At 37.9% G+C, this 26,471-nt stretch overlaps 1 protein-coding gene across 1 annotated transcript in view; it reads right to left on the bottom strand.

The window, feature by feature from the left end:
- Nucleotides 1-26,471, bottom strand: part of frmpd3 (FERM and PDZ domain containing 3) — a 104,888-nt gene that overhangs the window by 29,325 nt on the left and 49,092 nt on the right.

Raw genomic sequence — 26,471 nt, 5'->3', positions numbered from 1 at the left:
GTCGTCTTCCATTAGAGAATGATGGAGATTAGGGGGTGTTTTGGACATGGAAAATTACTTATATTCATTCACTATTTTGTACTTTGATACACTCCTGTTCTGCAGGTATATGAACAATTCTTTTTATCTCATGGGTTGGTTTTTACTCTGGCATTTTAGCTGTGAGACCTTATGCAGTCAGATGTGTGGCTTTTTAAGTATGTCTAGTGGACTTAATAAGGCACAGGTAACTCCCACTAAAGGTTAAAGGCATCTCAAGTGCCACTGATAGAAGTATGATACACTGAAGCACAGTTTGGAGTGTCATAACAAAGGGCAGATACAGCTACAGCATGTAAATGGGCTATTTCAGCATTTCATTTTTGGTAATTAAAAATAAACTTTTCTTGTGGAGAACTGTGTGTAAACTGGTGAAAGAGAACTGAATCCATTTTGAAATGAGTCTGAAACAAGACTGCTTGAAAGGGTTTGATGTACTGTATCATTGCTGTAAAAACCCTTACTGAGCTCATTGAGGTGTTCAGGGGATACATATAAGACATAGTATGCAGAAGACAAACAATGGCTGGTTCTGGATCAGCATGGTGGTAAGGTCCCTGCCAGTCACAGAGTGGATAGTGGAGGTTAGCAAAAACCTGCAGAGCTTATCATGCTCACTAACTGGGAAACAATGTGCATTGATGAATGATGGATGAGGCCAAAAAATTCAGCTCATGCACATAAAAGCTTGTTTGGAGGCTCTCACCTGACTTTCCTGAGTTTAAAGAAAATGCTTATTAAGGGATAGCTGCTGAATCGCTTTCCTTTTGTGCGGCTCATATTTTTATTTTTGGACAGTTTCGAACACCTGTGTTCCATTACATAATACCATAAAGCCTGTACAGTGAGCAGGAAGAAGCTTTTAAAGTCAGCAATGTGGAACCAGCTACATCCCTTTAATACAGGGTTTTGGTGTTTACAGAGGCAATCTCCAACACACCCATCTCTGAAAAAGCACATCAACTGGTTTGCTAAAGGTCAATTGTATATTATTATGCATCAAACACACACACAAAAAATATATAAATGAAAATTGTAATGCACAGACTGAGATTTGTTTTTGTATGTACAATGCATATAAATAAAAAATGTAATGAAATGCTGAAGACATAAATACAGCAAACTATAGCTGTGAAAAACTGTGTATGATCACACTGACACTAACAGCTTTGTGTTTGTGTGTGCATCCGATTCTGTTTTTGTATCCTTTTAAATCAAAGCCTGGTTATGCAATGGATGAGCAAAAGGGAATTAGTTGAAAACTAAATGAAGCTACAGGCAGTAAAACACAAAATAAGAATAAAAAAATAGGGGAAGATATGCAAGAAGGGAAGAATTTTTCTTAAGTGAAAAAAAATGCAAGGAAGAGATTTATTGGCATTCAACTGAATTCAATTCAGTACTTTATTTCAGACACAATATACAGTCCATATTAACAACACACACACAGAAAACAAATAAAATGCTTGTAGGCTCAAATGCCAATGAGTCCACAGAACAGAAAAGGTAACGTTACTTTTGGCAGGCATCTCGGTTTTAGTCTTAGTTTTAGTCGTCATGACGAAAATGCTTATTAGTTTTAGTCACATTTTAGTCATGTCTAAGTTTGATAGTTTTAGTCAAGTTTTAGTCGACGAAAACTCAGTCAAATAAAAAAGTATTACTTTTAACTAATTAATTTTGGTCAATTATCTGTATTAAAAAGTGGAATCAAGGTTGACAGGTTATAACAAGTATTGCAATTCATAAAACAAGTTAACATTAATGCTTTTACATAATAACCAGATCCTTTACCAGACTGCTTTAGCCAAGACTTTCCCATCTACAGGGATGAAATGCTGCCGTGCTATACTTAACTGCTGTTGGGCAGAAACCTTTTATTTCTATAATAGAAGAGGAAAACGGCTAAAGCAGATCTGGTTATTCTGGTTATCCCCCAAAATGTTTATGAAGTGGCTAGTGCTCCGGTAGAACTCTCAATCCACACTGAACCTGAGCACTGCACACCTGCTTTAACTTTCATACCTGATATTTATCTTGTTATTTACAAAGTCTAACCTCTCAAGATACATAATTACGGTAAATAAGGCATTTTAAGTGCTAGATGTGAATCCAAGCTACCACCAAAGGCTAATACTCCTGACCTTTAAAAAAATCAATTCCAGACTGCATCATGTTTTTCATTTTGTTCAAAGGGGCTACAAATGAGATCCCTAGTTAACAGCTGGCTATGAATGTAGCCTTCACGTATATGAGGAAAATGACATGATTAGCTGCTCAGGTTCAGCAGCCTGTAGCCAGTTAAAGCAGCTGCCCACAGCTGAAACAGTGAGAGGCAGAGTGGTTGTGACAGTAGCAGAGCAGCTCCGTCTCTTTGCTGTCACCCTTCAGTGAAGCACACAGTTCTCTGCAGCTTGCTTGACAGTGGAACGATATGGAGTGACACTCTTTCTCAGCAAAATACAGAATGGCTGCTTTACCTCCTCCTCCTCCTGCTCCTCCTCCTGCTATTACCACCACCCATGAGATTTCACTCACATGCCCCTCCCAACTCCACCCTTTTGTAACAACCAATAAAAGTGGTCTTCTCCAGCAGTCTGCGGCATGCAGCTCATTCCCCATACCATCCACACTTTGCCATAATATTCATTCCACACAGTGTAAATAAATTCCCCGACTCAGACACACTCACACAAACCCGCTTTCTATGACAATAGTTTTTGTTGTTTTCACAAAGAAATACAAAGAGCTGAAAAGAGAGCAATCTTGTCTGTAATAACAGTTGCTATAACAGATCACTTCTGTTTTCATTTCCTTTAATTCTGGCAAGCTTCAGAAACTCCACTACAACATCCTGGCCATATCCATCCACTATGCCATTGTTTACCGATTGCCATGATTTTTGTTTGCTATTTTTCCTTTCTGACCTGGATTGTGTTTGTGTGTATTAAAATGATGATTTAAACTTTCCGAAATTATATGTAATATGTCAGAATTTCCCCTTTAAAGTAGTTTTGTCTGTCAGAAGGCTGCACACCTTAGGTTAGACCACAGCAAGGGGTTGATTCATGACCCAGGCTCCCTGGTGCTGGTGGGAGCCTCAAGAACAGCTCTTCTTTCCTTTCTTCTGTTTCCTTCTCTTACCTCTGACTTACCAAGGCCTGGTATGTTTTACTGGGTGTGCAGAGAATACCAAGTGGCTGCGCCATCAGTGTGTGTAATTATGAAGCCTGCTGAACTGCTGTGCTGCTGCTGCCTGCACGCTTGGGTCCAGCCAAGCTCCACTCTGCCACATAGCTTGGACCCTGGTGCACTGCTGTGCAGAAATTTAGTAGCTTTTGTTCATTTAGACTATCTAATGTGGCATCATGGGTTTCTGTAATTAGTCTATTTATCTTTTCAGCTCTTTCCTGCCTAATATTTAGCAGTGGTTCATCACCCTTAATTAAATATCATCAGCAATTTTATATTACATGCATCTATTGATGTTGTTTTTTTTATTCATTGTGCAAAAGTAGAGAACATTTTTTTTTTATCATTTTTTTATATGTTGCAGTTTTCACTGTCTGCACATCTTATTGTGCTCTTAATCAAAATTCTTCTTGTTAAATGTGTGAGTAGGAAACTGACAGCTACTGAAAAGGTCAATAAAAGTGTATGCTCCCAGTTCACTGGTCAGAGATAGTTAAAGACAATTTAAAGAAAGATACCACAAAACCAGTATGTTTATGTCAAAGGTATTCAACACAAATAATTGTCTAACCTCGAAGAGAACACTAGCATAAATTTCACTGCAATAGAACAAGTGCAACATTGAAAATGAGGCTGTTTTAATGAAAGAAACTGACCCCAGAGCTCATCCAAATGGGTTCTGTCATCAACTGGCATAATATTTTACTTACTCGGTAATCAGAAAATAGAAAAATAAAATGTAGTTTATCCTCTGATCATGTTGAAACTAGAATAAAAGACTGCATAAATAAATAAAAGTCTACATAGGAGCATTTTACAGATAACAGAGACACGAAATTAATGATTTAATGTCTGCAATTACATTCCTTTGTTGCATCATATAAACTGTTTTATTGCGGTGTATATTTAATAGTTTTTGTTGTGCAAACTCTATGTGCCTGCAACTTTGGACTGAAAAAGTTTTTAGCTTCTATCCACATTGTGGAATACAAGCCGAAGAAAAATCCTATTTCACTCCTACGATAAGGACTTGATGGTATAAGAGCAAGTTTTTTAGATAGAACAAGTAGAAAGGCAAGTTTGGAGTTTGTCTTGTAAAATTTTTAATTCAGAAGATAATCAGAAGATTTTCAAATAATAGCTACTATATTTTACCAACTTAATGTTGGGATGCTTTATTTCTAGTTACCATTACACCATTATTGCACATTTTATATTTTTGTGGCATATGATTTCTCTAATTTGCAAGTGAGAGCTGCAAAGGGACTTCAAAGCGATCACAACAGACGAGAGTGGAATATAGAAACTCCGGCAGAGTTTCAATAATCCATATAAACTTGCTGCAGAGGTTTTGTTTTAAAAGGAAATCAGAAAAAGTTGAAAACATACAGGACTCTTGAAAGTGTGTTCCTATCAGGGAATAATTAAACTACTTCATTTGTAACCAATTATCAAGAGCCAGAGGTAATATTAAACAAAATGGCATTAGATCCGTCTTTATCCCTGGTATCACATGTTTGTACTCAATATATGCAACAATCTCTGGGCTTATGAAGTCATACTTTTATTTTAACACAACACCAATAGACAAAACTCAGGCAATAATTTCTCTATAACTTCTTTGCCAACACATGAATAAATTAGGAGAGAGGGATGCAGTGTTGACCTCTGGCAGCTGTTATAAAGTGAAATGATTGTGTTTTCAGGCGACCAACACTCGCTAACATATAGATTTTATGAGCACAGGTAAAAAGCTTAACTAGAACTCAATCACTCATCAAATGACTCTAACTTGGTTGTGGGAATTTATTAACCCTAGTTACAATCGGCATTGATAGGAACACAAACACAAGTGCTTTTCACTCAATGTGCTATGTCTACAATAACCATATCTACAATAACGGATCTGACTAACGTTTTCTTTACAAAAACATGTTTACAGACAGAAGTTTTTAACTTAGAGTTCTAAAACTTACAGCAAAAATTGGTGGACAAGAGAAGAGACTGATTTTTACCTTGCTGCAGGACAGCTGGTAGCTCACTCTCAAGTAAAAACGATAGTCTAATTTTCTCAGAAACTGTTGTCCAATGCAGTCTGGAGAATTCACTGAAAAACATCCCTTTGTGTTGTCATGTATCCTGGGAGAGCATGGTAGATAATAGGCTGGTAACAGCAGTAAAGGTAACCAGAAGACACTGGCACCGGCCACTTATTTTAGCAGCTTTGTCTGTAAATGAACATGCTACCATTGGTGTGTAAAATGGCAAAAGGGCATTAGAGATATGGTGAATGACACTGGACCTAACAACATAGATGTTGAAACTAAAAAAAGCCTGTATGTGTGTGTTTGTGTATCTGTAAGCATGTGTGCATGACTCTGAGACCATATGTCTGAGATGAAACAGATTTATGCATTACAGAGGTGAACTTAATGAGTCCACAATGAGTCAGCTGTTAATCATAAATGTAACAAATAACATATTTAGACTTGATGAAACCCACAAATATTTCTCTATTTCCAAATATTGATAAAATATTAGAGAAAAATCAAAAACTTACATACATGCCATGATGCCTTCAGGGTCCTTGCTGTAGTTTTGCTACTACTGACAGCTGTTCTGAGATCAAGCCTGGACCCAGATTCCTGTGTTAGTTTATAAAATAAGGAATCGAACACGGTCAGTTTGTGGGGTGAATCGATCTAATCTGTTAACTATACCTTGTAAAACTCAGAATACAACAGAGACCAGTGTAAACTTCATAAAGCTAGCTGTACTAAATGTTAGATCTCTGTCCAACAAGTCACTGTTAGTTAATGACTTCATCATTTCTCACAGTTTAGATTTTCTTTTTCTGGTTAACAGAAGACACAAGTGCTACAGTTCTTAATGAAACAGCACCACCTCATTTTAGTTTTATGAATAAATGTCGAAACGGGAGGAAAGGGGGAGGAGAAGCAGCCTTATTTAAAGATTCATTCCAGTGTAAAGAGATTTCATTTGGTGATTTTACTTCTTTTGAATATCTTAGTTTTATTTTAAGGGGCATTCCTAAAATCCTATTTCTAATCATCTACAGACGTCCAGGACACTGTGTAAATTTTATTGATGAATTTTCTGAATTATTGTCGATTATCTCTGCTGATTTTAACCATTTCATCTTAACTGGGGATTTTAACATTCACATAGATAACATGACGGATGGTAATTCCAAGGAATTTTCTTCCATATTGGACATGTTTGGTTTGTGGCAGCATGTAAAAGAACCGACCCACATTCAAGATCACATTCTGGACCTGGTTATTTCAAAGGGTGTTGATATCTCTTCTGTTGTGGTCACTGACTTGGCCTTTTCTGACCATTTTTGTATTTTGTTTGATTTACTGATCACTCAGAATGTTCAACCAACCTGCTCCTCGGTAAGGAAGAGGTACATTAATGAAAGAACAAGTGCTAAGTTTGTGGAGGCTATAGCTATGTTACCAACAACCAGTGCAGAGTCAGTTGATGGACTCCTGGATCATTTCAATCTGAAAATCTTGAATGTAATGGATGCTGTTGCATCGATGAGAATCAAGAGCACTTTGAGCAAACAGAAAACAACATGGAGAAACACCACTGTGGTCACCAGCTTAAAAAGAGAATGCAGAAAAACTGAGCAGAAATGGCGGAAAAATAAACTTCAAATTCACAATGAGCTGTACAAACAAAGCCTGCGTAACTATAACAATGAGCTGTGCAAGGCCAGAGAGCTGCATTAATCTGAAATGATTAACAGGAATGTCAACAATTCTCGCACTCTGTTTGCTATGATTGAAAAACTTACTAATCCTCCTATACAGATAAGCCCAGAGCTCCTTTCCACTGAGAAATGCAACCAATTTGCCAACTTTTTTAGCCAAAAAATTAAAACAATTAGGCAAAATATTAATTCCACACAGTCACACAAGAAAATTAGTCTGTGTCTAAAACCCGGAAATAATTCTGATGTTATGTCGCAATTTAAAATGGTTGATTTAAAAATCCTACAAGAAACAGTTTGGCATTTGAAGTCAACAACATGCACTCTGGACATGATACCATCCAACTTTTTAAAAACAGTTTTTACCTCAGTAGAAAGTGATCTCCTACTGATAGTTAACAGCTCACTGGCATCAGGCATTTTTCCCAAGTCACTAAAGATCGCTGCTATTAAGCCACTCCTAAAGAAAAGGACTCTAGACGCCTCTATAATGAACAACTATAGACCTGTCTCTAACCTCTCTTTTATTTCATCTCCCTCTCTGCAACTCTACCAACTTTCCAACAGTTTGTCAGCTGCTCCACCAGAGAAAACAAAACGTTGGACTTATTTTATGCAAATATTAAAAATGCATACAGCTCCTTTGCCCTGCCACCTTTAGGAAGATCAGACCATAACCTAGTTCTTCTCTCCTCCTCCTACAAGCCCATCGTTCAGCAACAACCAGTCATTAGAAAGGCTATTAGAACCTGGTCTAATGAAGCTGAAGATGCTCTGAGAGGATGCTTCGAGGCTACAGACTGGAACGTCCTATGTGAACCTCATGGAGATGACATCAATGCCTTGACTGAGTGTGTGACAGATTATATTAACTTCTGTGTGGACAGCACCGTTCCAACAAGAACAGTGAGGTGCTTCCCCAATAACAAACCCTGGATCACCAGTGACCTGAAAAAGCTGCTGAACATCAAAAAGAAAGCTTTTAGGGATGGAGACAGGGAGTTATTGAAGTCCACACAAAAACAACTTAAAACACAAATGAAGAAGTGCAAGGAGGACTACAGGAAGAAGTTGGAAAGTAAGCTTCAGAAAAACAATGTGAGGGATGTGTGGTCAGGAATGAAGAAGATCACTGGCTTCGGGATAAAGGAGGATCAGACTGATGGAGGTCTGGACAGAGCGAATGAACTGAACATGTTCTTCAATAGGTTTAGCTCACCTCCTGCTTCAACCCCAACTAGCCACACACCCTCCATGAGCCCACAGCTTTCCTGTCACACCTCCACTCTGTCACCCTGCAGCTCAGTCAAGGACCTGGACACAACCTCATCTCCCTCCACATCAGGACTTCCTGAAACCTCCTCTGCCTCCACCTCCACTCTGTCTGTCTCCTGTAACCAAGTCATGCAACAACTGGTGAAACTGAACCAGAACAAGGCTGCAGGTCCAGATGGTGTCAGTCCCAGAGTTCTCAAGACCTGCTCAAAACAGCTATGTCCGATTCTCCAGCACCTATTCAACACCAGCCTGAGCCAGAGAAGAATCCCGGTGCTGTGGAAAACATCCTGCCTTGTTCCAGTGCCTAAAAAACCACAACCAGCTGAACCAAAAGACTACAGACCAGTCGCCCTGACATCTCACGTCATGAAAGTCCTGGAGAGACTCTTACTGGCTCACCTCAGCAAGCAGGTGAACACCTTTCAGGACCCATTACAGTTTGCATACCGTAATGGGCTTGGGGTTGAAGATGCCATCATATACCTGCTTCAGAGAGCCCACTCTCATCTGGACCAGTCAGGCAGCACTTTGAGGGTCATGTTCTTTGATTTCTCAAGTGCTTTTAATACGATTCAGCCTGCTCTGCTGTGTGAGAAGCTGCAGAAATTCCAGGTGGATCCCTCCACAACCACCTGGATTTACGACTACCTCACAAACAGACCACAGTTTGTGAGACTGAAAGGTTGTGTGTCTGAGATGGTGGTCAGCTGCACTGGAACACCACAAGGGACTGTACTTTCACCATTTCTATTCACGCTGTACACCTCAGACTTCCAGTACAACTCTGAGTTCTGTCATCTGCAGAAATACTCTGATGACTCAGCAGTTGTTGGGTGTATCAGTGATGGACAAGAAGCAGAGTACAGAGAACTGGTCGGTCAGTTTGTGAAATGGTGCGGTGACAATCATCTCATCTTGAATACCAAGAAAACAAAGGAGATGATTGTTGACTTCAGGAGGAACAAGAACACACATAGAAGTGTTTCCATCATGGGAGAGGAGGTGGAGGTGGTGGAGGAATACAAGTACCTTGGAGTTCAGCTGGACAACAGATTTGAGTGGAAAAGCAACACTGAGTACATTTACAAGAAAGGTCAGAGCAGACTCTACTTCTTAAGGAAGCTGAGATCTTTTAACGTCTGCACCAAAATGTTGCAAATGTTCTACAGGTCTGTTGTTGAAAGTGCAATCAGCTTTGCAGCAATCTGCTGGGGCAGCGGCATCAGAACCAGAGACTTGAAAAGAATTAACAAACTGATCAAGAAAGCTGGTTCTGTGCTTGGAGTAACTCTGGAGCCGCTGGAGTTGATCATCAAAAAAAGAATTCTGTACAAGCTGACGAAGATAATGGAAGATCCTTCACACCCTCTACACAACGCCGTGACGAAACAACAGAGTGTGTTCAGTGGGAGGCTTGTTCAAGTCCGATGCAAGACAGAGAGATACAGAAGATCCTTCCTTCCAGCAGCTATCAGGCTGAAGAACAAAGCCCTTAATTAATTAATGTGATTGTTTTACTAAAAAATTACTACTACTACAATATTGAATTTCCCTTTGGGATTAATAAAGTATTTTTCATTCATTCATTCATTCATTCATTCATTCATTCATTCATTCATTCATTTCCAAGATTATTGAGAAAGTTGTATTTCACCAGCTTAATGGCTTTTTAAATGAAAGTGGAAATCTTGATAAATTTCAGTCCGGCTTCCGACCTCATCACAGCACTGAAACAGCTCTGGTCAAAGTGTTAAATAACATTAGGTTGAATACTGATTCTGGTCAAGTATCAGTCCTGGTTCTGTTGGATCTCAGTGCTGCGTTTGATAATGTAGATCACAGAATCCTGTTGCACAGGCTGGAAAACTGGGTTGGACTTTTCTGTTTGGTAGCAAAGAGAAGCAGGTCAGCATTGGTAAACACCTGGAGACTCGGGCTCTTAAAATCACCGACCAAGTTCGTAACCTTGGAGTGTTGATAGACTCAGACCTGACTTTCAGCAGCCACATCAAAGCTGTCACTAAGAAGCTTTTTACCAGCTCAGAAACATCAACAGAATTAAAAGTTTAATCTCCCAGAAAGACCAAGAGAAACTCATCCATGCATTCATCTCCAGTAGACTGGATTACTGTAATGGTCTTTTAACAGGACTTCCTAAAAAGAGCATTAAACATCTGCAGCTCATCCAAAATGCTGCTGCTAGAGTTTTAACCAGGACTAAGAGATCTGAACACATCACACCAGTTTTGAAATCTTTACACTGGCTTCCAGTCAGTCACAGAATAGATTTTAAAACCCTTCTGATTGTTTACAAATCCCAGAATGGTTTAGGCCCAGAATACATCTGTGATATGTTCAGAGAATATAAACCTAGCAGAGCTCTTAGATCCAAAGACTCTGGTCAACTAGTCCAGACCAGAGTCCAGACTAAACATGGAGAAGCAGCATTTAGCTGTTATGCTGCAAACAAATGGAACAAACTGCCAGTGGAGATTAAACTTTCACCAAATGTAGACATTTTTAAATCCAGGTTAAAAACATTTCTTTTCTCATGCGCCTATGCATGAAATCTGCACGGTAACTTTTTTTTTTTTTTTTAACTTATCTTGCTTTTAATCATTTTAATGTAATTTATTATTTTATTGTGATTATGTGTTGATGCCTTTTACTATTCTAAATATCTGTAATGCCTTTGTTTTATGTAAAACACTTTGAATTGTCCTGTACATGAAATGTGCTATACAAATAAACTGCCTTGCCTTGCCTTACATGTTTTAGGAAATTTTTAAATTAAAAATCATACAATGTTTAAACATTTTAAACATGATGTAAAGGTAAAATGTTATATTTTATTAGCTAGATTGGGTGGTTTCAACTTACTTCTGCTTTAATTCAGCATCAGTGGAGATGACTAATATTTAAGATTGTGCTTTTCACGGAGCGTTATATTCAAAACAGCAAACAACACATGCAATTAGTATCTATGTAGCTCCCTGTCTGAGGCACTGTCAATACATAGTCCCTCAGCACGTGTAAAGGAAGGTCAAGGTATGTTATAACCTTGAAGATAACCACAAAAAGAACATCTTTTGTAGTGTTTTTTTGTATTAAAAGCAGAGTTACAATGACTAATTAAATCAAAGTGTAATTGTAATCATATCTCTTCATCTTTTTATATGTATACACATGTACACACATGTCTGCTTTTTTAATGCTGATACCCAGAGTGCCATGCAAACAAAATTTGCAGACAGATGTAAAAAATAAATAAATCAAAGCTTATAGTATGTCATACACCAATAGGTGCTTAGCATGCATCCTTATGGTGTGTTTAATGACTGAAGTCTGTACCGCTGCCGACTCATGCAGATTGGAAGCAAACGGACGAGCACTCAATCAGTCACAGTCAATAAAGCTTTGTCACAATACATGAGCTGTGTTTCTGAGCTGCTTCCATACCAGTCTGTTTTTCTTTTCTGTTATTTATTTACATTTCACTTTTATTTCAACCAAAATAAAACCATATTATCCTATGTCATCATATTCTGTTTCACTCTTACTATTACATTTTTCACATATGAGTAGGCTGACTAACTGTTTGTTTTGGAAACCCCTCCAAAAAACTTCACTATCAAAGCTGCTTAATGAATGAGATTTTTAATCTTCTGTCTTTGATTTGGAAAGATAGTTTAGGGACTTTGTGACACTTCATAATATGCTGTCGGCTGTCTGTTCTCACTCCCGGTGTGGAGGAAATGAATACATGCTTGGCTGCTCTTGCTGCTTTAATCCATTTAATGCACCCTGGATAAAGGAGGAATATGCAGCCTGCCGTGATACCCACATCTAAAAGGCTTGACTGTTGCATTGATGCAGAACTGCTGACTGCATGCAGTTCTTGTTGCATTTATCATTGTCATTTGTAATTTTCTTGCACACATTAGTCAGGGTGTTTTATATTTATAAAAAAATTGTTTCTTGATGTCTGACAAAGAATGGGTGCTTAGCTTAGATACAGTCCATATTTAGTCATGATATCCTGACCCTTTCACTGACTGTTTGTCAGCTGAGTTAAATCAAACTTTTACATTTTTGATACTTACCGTACTAAAGGAATTCAGTCAGTGATCAATGGAAATGTGGAATTTTTGTAAGAAACCATTTCCTAATAGAGTATTATATTTTTGATAAGTAAAAATCCTAAACACAACCTCACATTTCAGCTCTAAGCCCTACAAATTTATTTAGCAAAAAGTACCTGGCAGAAGGTGTACCGTGGTAAGATGTTTGTTTCAGCTGTAATTGGTAGGTGGCCCTCTGGGTGATGGCTATTGTGATTTGAGATCAATCAGGATAAAACTGTACACTTTTACCCTTGTTAATATGGTGTGATCAATAACGTAGTTTCGTATCAGCAACCACATAGTAATAACTGAGTATGGGGGTACAATCAATATGAATGTGGGGATAATCAACAAGATTGCAGGCAGTGCTGTGGGAGGTCTGTCATTTTGAGCCTCTTGCAGAATCATTTGAAAAAAATCCATCTCAGCTGCATCATAGATGATACACTGCATCTACAGTTCGTTTGAGAACAGTTGTATCATACTGGTAAAAATAATAGGAGAAACATAATTCTATTTACAGTCTTGGATGTGAATATATTATATATTTAAACATTTTTAATCATATTCCTATTGTATTTATTATATATCTTTTATATATATATATATATATATATATATATATACTTCCTTGATTACAGACTCTATAATGTATCTGTTGTCATTTACCGGGTGCAGGAATATAAGAAAATGGCAAAAGATGCTGCCTTTAGTAAACTTCACCTCTTTGATTTAGGAATGAACTTGCAAAGGTGGAGTGGCTTTGAAATGTTCACAGTCTGCTCAACGCCTGGCTCCTTGAAGCCGAGACCCTGTCTCAGCTAATTGTCACAGCTCGTCTCCTCCCATCCCCTCTCCACCACTGCGTTAGCCTGTGCTCAGCCGTGTGTGTAGCTTGAGAAAGCAATGTTGATTGCAAAGTGGTGGTGTTATGACAAGGGCAGTGAGAGATTTATGTAAGGCTGTGTTTATTTACATGTGAGTGGGTAGGTTTTTATATTCCAGTGAGGACTTTATGTTTTGAATACACCAACAGAGACCTTAGGTCACTGCGGGAGCTGAACTGAACTCTCCAGCCTTTTGAGGGACTTAGTTTAGGGTTAGGTCTAGTGTGAAGGATAAGCTTTTAGTTGTGATGGTTAGGGTTAGTGTGATAGGAACAGAGTGCGGTGTCACAACAAGGCTATAGAACCAGATGTGCCTTTGTATATTTGTGGATGAGTCAAATTTTAAGAAACGTTTTATGTAAAGCACCTGAAAGTTAATTAGACACTGATGGTGTTAGTAGGATTGAAGAGGGACATCTGCTGGCATGTGCAGTTCTGACTGGTAGCTGATGAGCTTATCATGGTCATGAATGTCATAATATGGTTGGGCTTTCTTAATATACTCATTTAATTAAAAAAAAATCTTCAATGTATTAAAACTAATACAAAGAGAAAGTACTGATACAAAAATATCAGTACACTGGATGTCTTAATTTGCCAGGACCCTTTAGCTTCCTGTCACTGATCATTATTGACCGTGGCTGGTAACTCTATGCCAACATGAAAAGAGATTCATGTCTGTCTCCTAAAGAATCCAGGATCATGAAAGTATTATAAATCAGTAGGAATGATCAGAAGTGTAGTCACTTTACAAAAGTCTGAAATGCCAACCAAACTTTAACTGAGAAACTATTCAGACATGGTGCCGACATCCTGGGCAGACAGGGATAAAAATTGATCCTCACATTTTGGCCCAAAATGGTCCATATATGATCATTAACATCACAAATCTTTGTACTCCCTTAAATGTGATTATCAGCGGTGCAACTTCTTAGAACCACTAAAAGCAGCAATCAGTAAGAGTAGACATGTTAAATACTTCCAAAAAGTGTTATTTGTTAATAAAATAAAAATGTATACTCTAGCAAATACGCAAGAGAGTAAACAGAAATAACAGACATGTGAAATGACTGATCAAATGAAAACTATTCACAAGTGCAGAAACAGTGTCTCTGTGTCTGGTGGTGCTTTCACTCCTGTTCTGAAGATGCTATCTCAACCAGGTTCAACAAAAGATTGGACGGAGATTTATTTTATTTTATTTTATTTAATGTATAATATGCAGCATTTGCATAAACCACATTCCACTGCTTTTTTAGGAGGTCTTCCCTGAATTTAGCAGTTGCTTCATCAGTTCTTACTGCATATGAATGCCAATTATCTTCTTTCCTTTTCTTTAGTTGCCAATCATGTATTACAAATACAGGTAAAGGATCACTTATATAGTTTATTACTAGCCCACTTTTCACATTGTTCTCCATGACATTTGTAAAGATATTGTCAATCAAGGTTGCACAAGTTATTCTGCTCGGTTTGGTAATCAGTGGGTATAATCCTCTACTACATAATGCATCCAAAAAATCTGATGTTCTTTTTTTTATGCTTAGACACAGAATAGACCTTTAGAAGGTCTATACTGAACTCTTCACACATTATAAATGTTTTATTTTCATTTACCCTATCCATAAATTGTTCCAAACTATCTTAAAATGTTTCAACATTAGACCATAGCTTCCTGTACAAACAACAATATTTCTCCTTCTTTCAGTTTCAATTTCCAAAGTCACAACTCCATCAGATCATCTATAACCGTTTTTTCCAACCTCTTTGCATTTCAAATCACTGTCAATATACAGAGCCATGCCCCCTCCCTTCTCGTAGATTCTGTTTTTGTAATATAACTCATAATCCTTAATGTGAAAATTGATACCTTCCTCTTGATTTAACCATGTCTCAGATAAGGCTATCAAATTAAATTAATATTTAAATAAATATTCTTCGATTCTACAGTTGAAATATATCAAGGAAAATGCATTATCTAAATCTACATTGTCCTTCAACTCATCATCAGTATAATATTTTCAAGTGTCATTGATACATTAGAACTGAACACACGACTTTCCGGATCGATGTCATAATCAAAGTCATATGATTTATGTTCTGTGTAATTCAGTCTTGAGAAAATTTGACGTTTTAGGGGTTCAATCATTAGATTATGTCAAAATAAATTCACATGCCAACAGATAAACACTACATGGACTTGTATCTCTATATTGGATACCTAGCCAAACCTTCTCAGTCCTTTGCGCTTTAATGCTAATTGACAGAATCCAGTTATGTCTTAAGGCCATCGGCTGGTGATCTCTTGCTCCTGGACCGGCATGCCTGCCAGCCTGCTGCCTGGAAAGTAGACTCCCAAGTCCATCTCGCCAGATGGGATCTCCATGTTGATACCATATTCACGTAGTCCATCTGCTGCAGCTTGGGGGTTGTCAAACACCTTGGTTTTTCCATCCTTCTCAAATATTTATTAGTCTTGCAGTAAACATTAAGAGTGACTTGATCCTTCTTTCCTGGAGTTGTTTTCTTGCTTGTCTGTATTTTCGTGCTCTTTAAACACTCAGGTGGTAAAGTCTTTGTCAAAATATATCCTTTGGTTGTTTATCCGGGCGGATTGAATCACCCTTTGCCTCTGACACTAATTTGAAAACACACTATTACTGATCTGGGATGCTCCTTGTATACATTGTTAGGCCTAGCTGCGTGAAATGTGGATTTCACCATCGACCTCCAGCTTCTCCTGTACCAACTTTTTCTTCAAGAACTCAACCATGTTGTTTCCTTCACCATTTTTAGGCACTTCCCAAATTCTTAAATTCTTTATCGTTCATGACCTTAAAGATCCTCGCATTTTGCCTCCAATTGTCTCTGAAGGCGATCGAAAATAAACGATCTTAAGAAGTGTTTTATTTCAACATTTTGTCAATTAACACCTAAACAGAAACCGCCTCTAACACAAAAGTATCTGACTATCAGCTTACAACCAACAACACATAGGCTAATAAATAAAATCAGAAAGTTGCTGACTCACTGTTTATGGTGATGAATGAGGGTTAAAGATAACGTTCTCACTTTCAATGAGACTATTAAGTTCAGGAAAACATAAAAATTTATTAGAAAAATCTGCTGTTTTAATTAGCGAACGCAACCAGTTAACCAGCACTTCTTCTGGTGGAAACACTGACATCATCAACTAGTTTAATAAATGTGACAAACTAAGGTGGTAATTAAACTGCTGTTTTATTGACGTGTTATCATCCTTTCATTACAAGTGTAAACAGCTAGTATGTTCATCACTAACTGTCTCATATGGCTCAGACTTACTGGGTTTAATGGGTCTCTTTAGTCAGAACAGAACCTCAGTAATATGAAAGCAGGGCAGCTTATCACAGCTTCTACCATCATCCATGGCGGCTGATGAAGGTCTGCATTGGCATGTCAATCAGATTTGGACATTTGGCAGCATCTTTTCTTTTTTTTATTATTATGCAATATGCTCCTCCTCTGTTTACTCTCCTCGGTTCTGACAGGTAGCTGCATCCACTGGTACAGAACCAAAAGGAGTTTAAAGATTTGAGTGGTTCAGTCTGGTGTCCATTAAGGACAGAACCAATTGGCTGCAGATCGACATGTTTCTTGGATCAGTGGTCAGGAAAGAAAGTTCTGTGCTAACTATTTGGATAAATGAATTACTCAAGCACAGGGACCACAGTGAAAGAGGGAGGTATTAAAAAAATTAAGTGGGCTGCCCAGTGTTAGTTGGGTCACTGATCTGCTGAGTTTAATGGACCAGCAAGACCAATATATAAATTGTGTTGGCCCAAAAAACAAATCGGCCCACCGGGAACATGTCTGGTATGCCAGATAACCACTCTGTCCCTGGCTGACATGCAATGCAATTAATCAATCACAGGTGGATGGAACTAAATATGTAATATGCTGTGATGTGAAAGGAGTCAGGATGCATTCAGACTGGGTCACTGAGGCTACATTCAAGGATGGTCTAAGGCACTTTTGGTCACACTATCGTAACAGTGTGAATGAATGTGTCATGGACCACATTAAGGACCACTCACCCTGACCTGACTCCAAACAAGCAACAGTTTTCTAATTCCTGCTATTTCCAGAAAAAAAAAATAATAAAAGAATCCAACCTTATGGGATGTATCATTAGCAGAAAATCTGCTTATTCTTTGTTAGTTTCTGCAACAACAGTGAACTAAGTAGCTGCAAACCCAGCACCAAAGCTCAGTCCCGAGCTGTGTCTTATAAAAATCCTTGCCCCAAACGTTTAGAGCTGAGACCATCACGTTTCTGCTTCTCTAAACTTGTTTTTTTTAAAGCATAACATAACTAACATGACCAATCAAAGCACCTTAGGAATGTGCTGCAGGTGACAAGGAACACACAGCTCATGGATGTGAGAGGAAAGCTGCTGTTTAATTTTACCTCAGACCTACAGGACAGACAAACTTGCAGCCTTCTTTCTGCTGCTTTGCTACAGACACAAACTGAATATAACACAAAAAGTGCTCAGAAAAACAGAGTATGCACTTTTGAATTGCTCAAGGTGAGAAGGTGTGGAGCTAAAGCAAAGACAGTATTTACTGTCATTTAGTAAGTGCATAGAAAAGGATTGTATCAGAGGTGGCAGATCCATTATAACATAGATAAATGAGTTGATCAGTGTGTAACTGCACTGACATCATCAAACCTCTCAACAGCAGAAATACTGCAGCTTTTGATGCACAGGCACAAATGTACTTCTAGTGTTGAGACAAAATGAGTTGTTTTTCAGGCTAGAATTAGCTTTATCTTCAGATTTTTAACACTCTGTTAAAATTTAAACAAGAAGAAGTGAAAGAGTGAACTTTCTTCCCCTTCTTTTTATCTTTACAATTTTAGTAGCACACTTTAGGAAAAAGTATTCATTGGCAGAGCTGGGCTTGTAAAAGTAACATATGCCTTCTTTTCACAAGCTGACACAATTAACCAAGACCTTAATGAAATGTCTGTGATATGCTTTGGTGAAAAATAATACAGTGACACTGCAGCAGCTCATCCATTAATTTAAACCTCTAGTCAAGCAGATCGTTTTAGGCGTATGGAGTGACCCATAAGTCAACTCAGTCTCTCTCTTTCTTAAGGTCTGCCTCTTTTAAGGTCTGTAGTAACTTATAACCCTTGGAGCACATTAATATGATATGATAGAGCATAAAATAAAAAGCCTGAGAGCTCAGACTGCAAACCAAACTCAGGTGGTGATTTTATTCTCACATACTTCTATTTTCCTTGTGTACAGTGCAACTATGTAGGCAGTATGGCCATCAGGCTATGGGTAACTCTTTTAGACATATATAGTCCCATCACAAGTCATGTTGAACTGGCCCACATTGTAAAAACACACAATTCTGCAGCCATAACAATTCCATTCCTCTGTCTTTTGTTTAAATATAGTAGAGGCAAACTTTAAGAATGGTTATCTAAATGATCAGTTTTAACTTCTACTGTAATAATGATGCCAAAACTAGAATTTTAAACTTCAAACTTGTAAAAAACATTGAATAATATATATATTATTATATTAATATTAAATAAAGAATTACTAATTCATTAATTTGTCTTATTAAATTAACTATGTGTCTACTGATGAGCAAAGCAAAAAGCAAACGCAAAATGTTTTCAGCTTCCCATCTCCAAACAAATGCAGCATCATTTGAAAGGGAAGTTAGGAGATATTAAGGGAGGATGCTAGTAACTTAGCCTGCATATCTGAACAGAATTGTTTTTTTTTTTTTTTTTAGTTTTTGTGTTAACAGTGACTTCAGACACCTAAATATACTGTATTTTCTCAAGCACAGAAAAAAAGAGACTTTTCTATATGTCCCTTTTAAGTCTGCATGCCACATGTTCTTTCCTCATTGCAGTTTACCCATTGACAAAGAGAGGCACTCCACATGGAATCAGCTTGTGCAGTCAGTCAGGAGGCAGGCTGACAGGTGCTAAGACCTGATACGTTTCTTATCATCAAGCTACCTTCTCTTGGCTCATCAGTCCAGAGTACATCATGCACTTGCTGACACACAAACACACACACACCCACGTCACACACTGCACATAACAACATCACACATTGTCAAGAGTGAAAAAAAAAAAAAACAAACCAAAAAACCAAAACAATTCTGCTCAGATTTGCAGGCTAAGTTAACCAGCGTCCTAACCAGCGTTCTCATTAGAGAAAAAAATTAGATTTATTTCCGAGTTTATTTACTGTTTTGGAAAGGAAAATCTTTTTTTGTGCTGTGGCAGTTAATGCAAAGCATTAGTTTATTTCTTCACTCTGACTTTAAGAACTAAATGCTTCCATACAGTGTAAATCAGTGTACAATGGGATTACATGGTTGTTGCCACAGAGTGCCTCATTCCTCATGTCTTATTAAGGCTATAGCCCTGTGCTGCATCACTCCGACTGTCTTATCATTTTACATAAGAGCCATATAACCAGGAGGAAGGACTGCAATGGTAGCCAGAAGCTATGAGGTGACATTTACGATTTTAATATGACTTAATTAAGAAATAGCGGGGGACACCAGCCTCTCTCTTCTTCACTGTTCCCTTGGAAAGCTCATTTCATGCTCCAGAAAGCCTTCACATTACACACACACACACACAAGCTTGTACATCTATTTGTCTGCATAAGACTAGGAGATACAAAATAAGGAATCCCAGACAGTCTTAAAGCGTATCAATCCAGTAATAGCTAAAATTCTGTTTCAGTGCTACATGCAAACATCATTTTCTGCAGATATATTAAGTAAATTTATACTGTCGGGCATTCAGAGGATATTGCACTGAACTTATGGTTTACTTAATTACTTCCACCCTTGTATGAGTTCTTGAAGATATAATGTTAATGTTTGAAATATTTCTCTACCAAAAACATAAGAAACATTAGAAAAGATAAGTCTAAAAATTTTTTTAGGTGGTGTTAAAATCAAAAGTTTTTGTAGGAGGGATTTTGGATATTTCTTTAGATCACCTGATAAATCAGAGACTACTATTAACAGAAAAAAAACTTTGTTTGAAACACAAAATGTTATGTGAAACCGGCCATGTATAAAGACTTTTAGCCAGAAAGAACCATTTATATTACGATATACACTACAAGTTTGCGCACACATTCCCATTGGGTTTAATGGGAAAGTATGTCCAAACATTTGACTCTAAGTACTTGTAAACAATAAGCTAAACTGTAAAGTATGAAAGAAGTATTAAAAAAAACGTTTCCTTTCACACTTTTATTCTTATATGAAATAAAATAATTGCCCTTTTCATTGTTTTAAAGACCTGTGAACCCAGAAAGCAGTTATCTACATTTTCCTTAGGTCACATATATCACCATAGCAACCTGTGGAGCAAGGAGCAAAGTCCTGTCTCTCCTGTTTAGCAGCTGGGAGCCTCAGGGATGAGAAGCGAGGAGAAGTCATGAGTAAGATGATACACTGCACAAACCCAGGAGACTACATCATCATCCTCATACACTTGCTTGTCTTTAACAAAAGCTGTCTGCCTCCCTCTGTCCAAGACTCTCTGAGCTTACCTCGAGGTTTATGCAAATTATCAAGCACAGTGCCATTTGGTGAGAAGAAGGTGCCTTATATCACAATGAATACAATTAACATTAAATTTAATCTTTTCCTTTTATTTATCTAGTTCATTAATATTAACCAACTGATGCTCCAGTTGTTACTGCTCTTCCTATCTTATGGAAGAACTTCATCATTGTAGAGTTGTGTAAATGTACATGAAAGCAGATCTAGTCCTAATCTTTAGCTTCTTTGTATTGTTTTTTTTTAAAAATGATGTGTACATTTTTTTTCCCTCTCTTCACTCCTCTCTCCTGCTTGTGTTTTTATGTGCATGTGTTGTTGTGGGTGTACTTGCCTGCAGTCAAGCTGCTGATTTCAGGGGAGTTAAAGAAAATGGAGCCACCAAGAACATTTGGCAAGCCTGAGCATCATGTACTGTAGAATAACTAAGCACCTTAGTGCTTTCGGCTGTGTTGCTGCCTGCGATTTTTACACATTTTCCTCAAATTATTGAAAGCTGAGAAAAGTGTGTTTAAGACTCATAGTCACATTTATACAGCGCTTCATACAATTTGAAAGCTGATGTACAAAATTGCAGGTTAAATTATATCTTCATTTCACCTTATTAGTTTTTATTTATTTATCTGTGCTTTTTATTTCAGGGTAGCCACAGAATTAACAGGATCGACCGTTAATAACAGTGATAGAGACGATTTCTAAATGGTCATTTCTTCACATTATTTTGTTTCTAGTTAGGAGGAATGCATATCTCCCTGTTTGCTTAATTTTTATATTTTGTTTTACATATATGTTGCATAAACTTGATTTTCTCTCTTTTTTATTTCATAGCTCTAAAGCTGTTTTATTTGATGACACGTTCTAAAAACATCCAACTAAGGTAGTGAAAGACCAGAGAGGTTGTGTAATACAAGAGAGAAAAGAAAAAAAAAAATGACATAAAAAAAGCATCATCCAACCAATTAGATTGTTTGGCAACAGGTCAGTGACATGAGCAGCTCAGAGAGAGAGAGTCTTATGGGAGTAAAGGAGATTAGCACTTCACCACTCTGTGAAAGATAGTAAGGTCAAACAGTTGTGACTCTGGGTTTTGGATGTCTTTGTTTAAGCCCCCATAAAGACACACTCCGTAACTTTCCAACCTTAAAACTTCATATTCCTGACTCGTTTGATGGCACACTGGCATTTAATATGTACATTGTTGGAGCTATTGCTGTGAGAAACCATACTTTACAACTTCTGCTTCTGGGGTGCTGCATGTCGTTGTAGCTGAGTTTCGCTTTAAGCAACGTGCTACACATGAGCATTGAATGGGCATTTTGACTTATTCAGCAAAGAAAGGCAATTAGACATTATCTGAGGAAGAAAGGAAACGAAAGAGAGAAAGGGACAGAGCAAGAGATGAGACAAAAGTTAATATAGAACTGTCCTTTGCTGTCTGGAGAGAGTGCACAGCACAGGTAGGATGCAAGATGGATGCCGAGATAGCCATTGCTAGCGGGCGCATCACAGACCAAATCTGCAAAAGCTCTGTAGTACAGCTTTATTGCTGAACAAAATATTTATGTTTTGAAGGAACATATGTTTTCTTTCCATATAAGGCCTTCCTCATTTCAGCAAGGTATTAATAAACCACATTCTGTGCATGATACAACAGCACCACTCTTTAATGGAAGAGTCCAGGTGCTAAACTGAGCTGCCTACAGTCCAGACCTAATTACTATTTGTTTGCTGCACTTTAAAATGTAGAATATGACAAAAGAAGACCCTTAACTGTTGAGCAGCCAGAATCATAGATTACGCAGGAATGAGAAAACATTTAATTCTCAAATCTCTTAGTTCTTCTCTCCAGTGTCCAATCCCATACAAAGTGTTTTTTTAAAGTGATGCATGCACAGTGGCAAACAGTTTTAACATTAGTTGTTGGCAATAAATTAAGCAATCAATAAGAAATAACCTTTCTTCATCTCTTCATCTTAGCATTTAATATACAGTGAATTAAATCACTGCATTCTCTTTTTATTTACACAATGAGTTCATCTTGTTTTGGAAATGAGGCTGTAGATTAGGATCCTTTTGAGCCATGCCCTATGTGGATGCTGTGTCAGTAGCCTGGGAAACAAGAGTTTGTGTTTAAATATACACGGTATACTGATGTCATGCATCTCTCATTCTCCAAGACCTTATTATTTCAGCCCTCAGCAATTATGAGAATAATTCCATTTTACATGCAAACAACACTAAAAACAAGTATTGACTATAGAGTACAGCCTGTGTTCTTTGATTCTGGTCATAATAATAAACAGATTTTACTGTGATTATAACTTCTCTTGGTTTGTAGTCACGGTTCTTTGCTGCCAAACCCATTAAGTGAAATACAACAAGAAACAAAGATAAAAATGAACCACGGTGGGAGAAAAAGCACTGAAACTACATTAACTTGCAAAGATAGACTCATTCTAATTAGCAATGCCATGTTCAGAGTGCCTTCCCACTTGTCAAAAACCATTTGTCCTAATTCACTGCTATGCCTTTAAGACTTCAAATTTCTTCATGTGTCCATCATTTCTTTTACTTGTAAAAATTGGTGTCAGGGTGAAACTTAGAATGCATGATGACTTCATTAGTGGCCCTTCTCGGTGATTAATTGGCGTGCTGTGTCACTTGGTATGACAGAGATGCATGATGCCAGACAGCGCTGCAAAAGGAAACAAGCAACATGATCGTGAGTGTGTAGGTGATCACACCCTCTCTGCTGTTAATGGCTAATACACACTCATACATTAGTTAACAGTGTCATCACACTCATTCTGTTTAGTTTTAACACACAAATCTCACTATCAACAAGAACAAAAGGACCTGGCCGAAATATAGCCAACTTCACTGAAAGGAAGGATCTATGGTCCATTTCAATCTCACACTGCACAGCTTTGTTTGGTGACAGCAATCTGTGTTTCACTTTTTACTACATTTCCTTCTTCCTCATCTTCTTTTTTCTTTTAGTACCATGCTGCTGGCATAAGACCAGCTGTGTGAGCACCAAAGATGCTGGCATCTCTCTATCTAAACAGGAGAGGAAAGACATCAGAGGAATCTTAGTGCCTCAGACCTCAAGGGGCCAGAGATAAGAAAATCCAATGTGTTTGAAGGCTTCCATGGGCTCCCCATCACAGAATACTGAACTGGAAGGAGCAAAAAAATTTAATATCCTCTGTCCTCTGTACATACAAGAGGGAAGGGTTGGGGTGGGGAGGGTGGTAGTAGGAAGGTAGAAGTGGAGTAGCTGAATAAGGGGAGAGTTGGTGGTAAAGTAAAGTCAAGTGCAGGAGATGCACAGAAAGGCCAGGGATAAAGTGAGACAAGGGTCTCAGTGTCGAGATAAGAAAAAGTAACCACAGGCGCAAAAGCTGTCTGCTGGTTTTGATCTGGTAAATGCTTCCCACTAGGAAAACCAGTCTGGCCTTTGATGTGGTGATCTGACTGATGCTGTCTCTAACGACTTTGAACAGGGTGTCTGGAGTTGGTTTAGCAGGGAATGCAGCCTGCCTCTCTAGCACAACTAGACTTGACAGAAAGAGAGATCTCTGCAGAGTAAATTCAAATTGAATCAATTTTATTGATACAACCATTGTACTGGGTCGGCTCCCACGTCAGTAATGGAGCAAAATAGTAGAAGACACTTTTTAACCTGAGGGACTTGCTATCTGAGACCAGAACTCAATATTAAATGCACCCTCACAGTATTAAAGTGCATCTATCTTTGATGAAAACCTTTGGAAAAGATTTGATTCAGGCTACAGCCTCAAAGCATGTTACCTGCCTGTTAGTGGGTCCCAGTTAGTGACTGTTACTTTAATGTTGCCATGTCTTGTTGCAGGCAAGTCTTGTATTTACCCAATACTTAGCATTAGCCAGTGAATCATTTTGGAGATTATAAGTAGAATAACCTATACTAACAGATAAATAGGTGTCTGTGAATAATTTTTGATAATCTGGGTCATCTGGTTCTCAGTCTGAATCACTGCTTGATCTGTAAGCTACTGTTTTCTATCAGCGTTTATTCACATGAACCTTAAGATCGCTATTGCTGAGCAATAGATTGCGTAGGAATTTCCCAGTTCGAGTATCACCACTTCCACACACAAAAAGATGCAGAAAACCTCCCTTCTTCCTGCCCATGGTAGCAACATCCTCCACATGCTTAAGTAGCTGATTATTTTCCCCTAGCATATACCATTGTTTTGCTTTTCTTTTTTCTACATTTATGTTGTCTTTCCCCAGCATGCAAAGTCCGCAGTGGCCTTCTCCTCTCATAGTTTGCTCAAATCTCTGTGAAGTGGTGAAGGACCCTGGCTTCTTTCCTCCAGCAGTAACACTGAAATATGTGGCACTGTTTGGGACAGCTAGAGGATAATGTCAAAGGTGTTTACTTCCTGAAATGAAGGTTTTTGGTTATGCTACTGGCACGTGAGCTGGTTAGTTTATATGTCATTTAGTCCACTTTTGTCCCAGATCAGTTTCACTCCAGTGAATAGCCGCATTTGTCCTCAACTTAACAACATTACAGGCTCACAAAAATGCCATAAAACTCTGAGATGAGATGACAACATAACAACTGACCAGTATTTTTGCTGCCAGAATGCAACCAAGTTGTCTATTTAAATTTCACCAATATAGGCATTTTGCACAAGAAATACAAATGTTATTTTTTTCTTATAGCAAGTTAACAGTCTTAATATCTTCAAGAGATGTATATTTTCAGGTTCTCATTTTATTTTTCCCTGCAAGTGACCCATATTAAAAAATGCTATCAAATTTTCTGGCAGTGATTTAGCACAGATGAGGTCTTAACAAGCACAAGTGGACACCTCTCTAAGACAATAAGTGGGCCTATGATTTAATTATAACCCCGATGCACTGTGGAGATAAATAAAATGGTTTTGATGTTTGAGAACATTATGTTTCATATGCTAATTAAGGAGAGCCTCCAACTCTTTCTGCAAAAAAGTGCTGCACTGCTGTATCAATACAATGACTAATGAATGCTTAAAAGTCCTTTCACTGAGATATTTTAGACAAAAATTAAAAGACATTAATAATCCTAATGGTGCTAGAATGACATTTTTGTATATTTCCATATAATTGCTTATGATTACTTGAAATTTGATTACAGTATATACCACAGACTTCTTACTCTGCAGCATTATTATAGCCATTCATTCTTTTATGGCAGTAGCTACTGGCTGATGCACCTGGCCATCACAGAGAAGCCCCCATTGTGCATCAGTCCTCTGCTCACTGGCATGGAATCAATACAGAACTGCAGATGTGAGCAAAAGCTGCAGAGGATGCGCACACAACACAATACCGCTGTGCATGTGTTCACACCTTTCACTGCAATATTGTAAAAACAGAGGATTCCCTCCAAGACAGAGTCCACAATTTCTGACTTGGTATATGTTAAAACTTTGAAACAAGACAGCAAGACTGAGAGTTTTAGAGGGTAAAGCAGTGCCATTTAATGTTTTATTAAAGCATGATCAGTCATTGTGATAAAGGTTATGCATTTAAGTAAAATGTAGCTTCTGCTTGTGGCGAGTGA

The sequence above is a fragment of the Melanotaenia boesemani genome, chromosome 7 (assembly GCF_017639745.1).
Source record: "Melanotaenia boesemani isolate fMelBoe1 chromosome 7, fMelBoe1.pri, whole genome shotgun sequence".
NCBI classification, from domain to species: Eukaryota; Metazoa; Chordata; class Actinopteri; order Atheriniformes; family Melanotaeniidae; genus Melanotaenia; species Melanotaenia boesemani.
The sequence above is the reverse complement of the archived record's forward strand: the minus strand, read 5'-3'. Positions and strand labels throughout refer to the sequence as shown.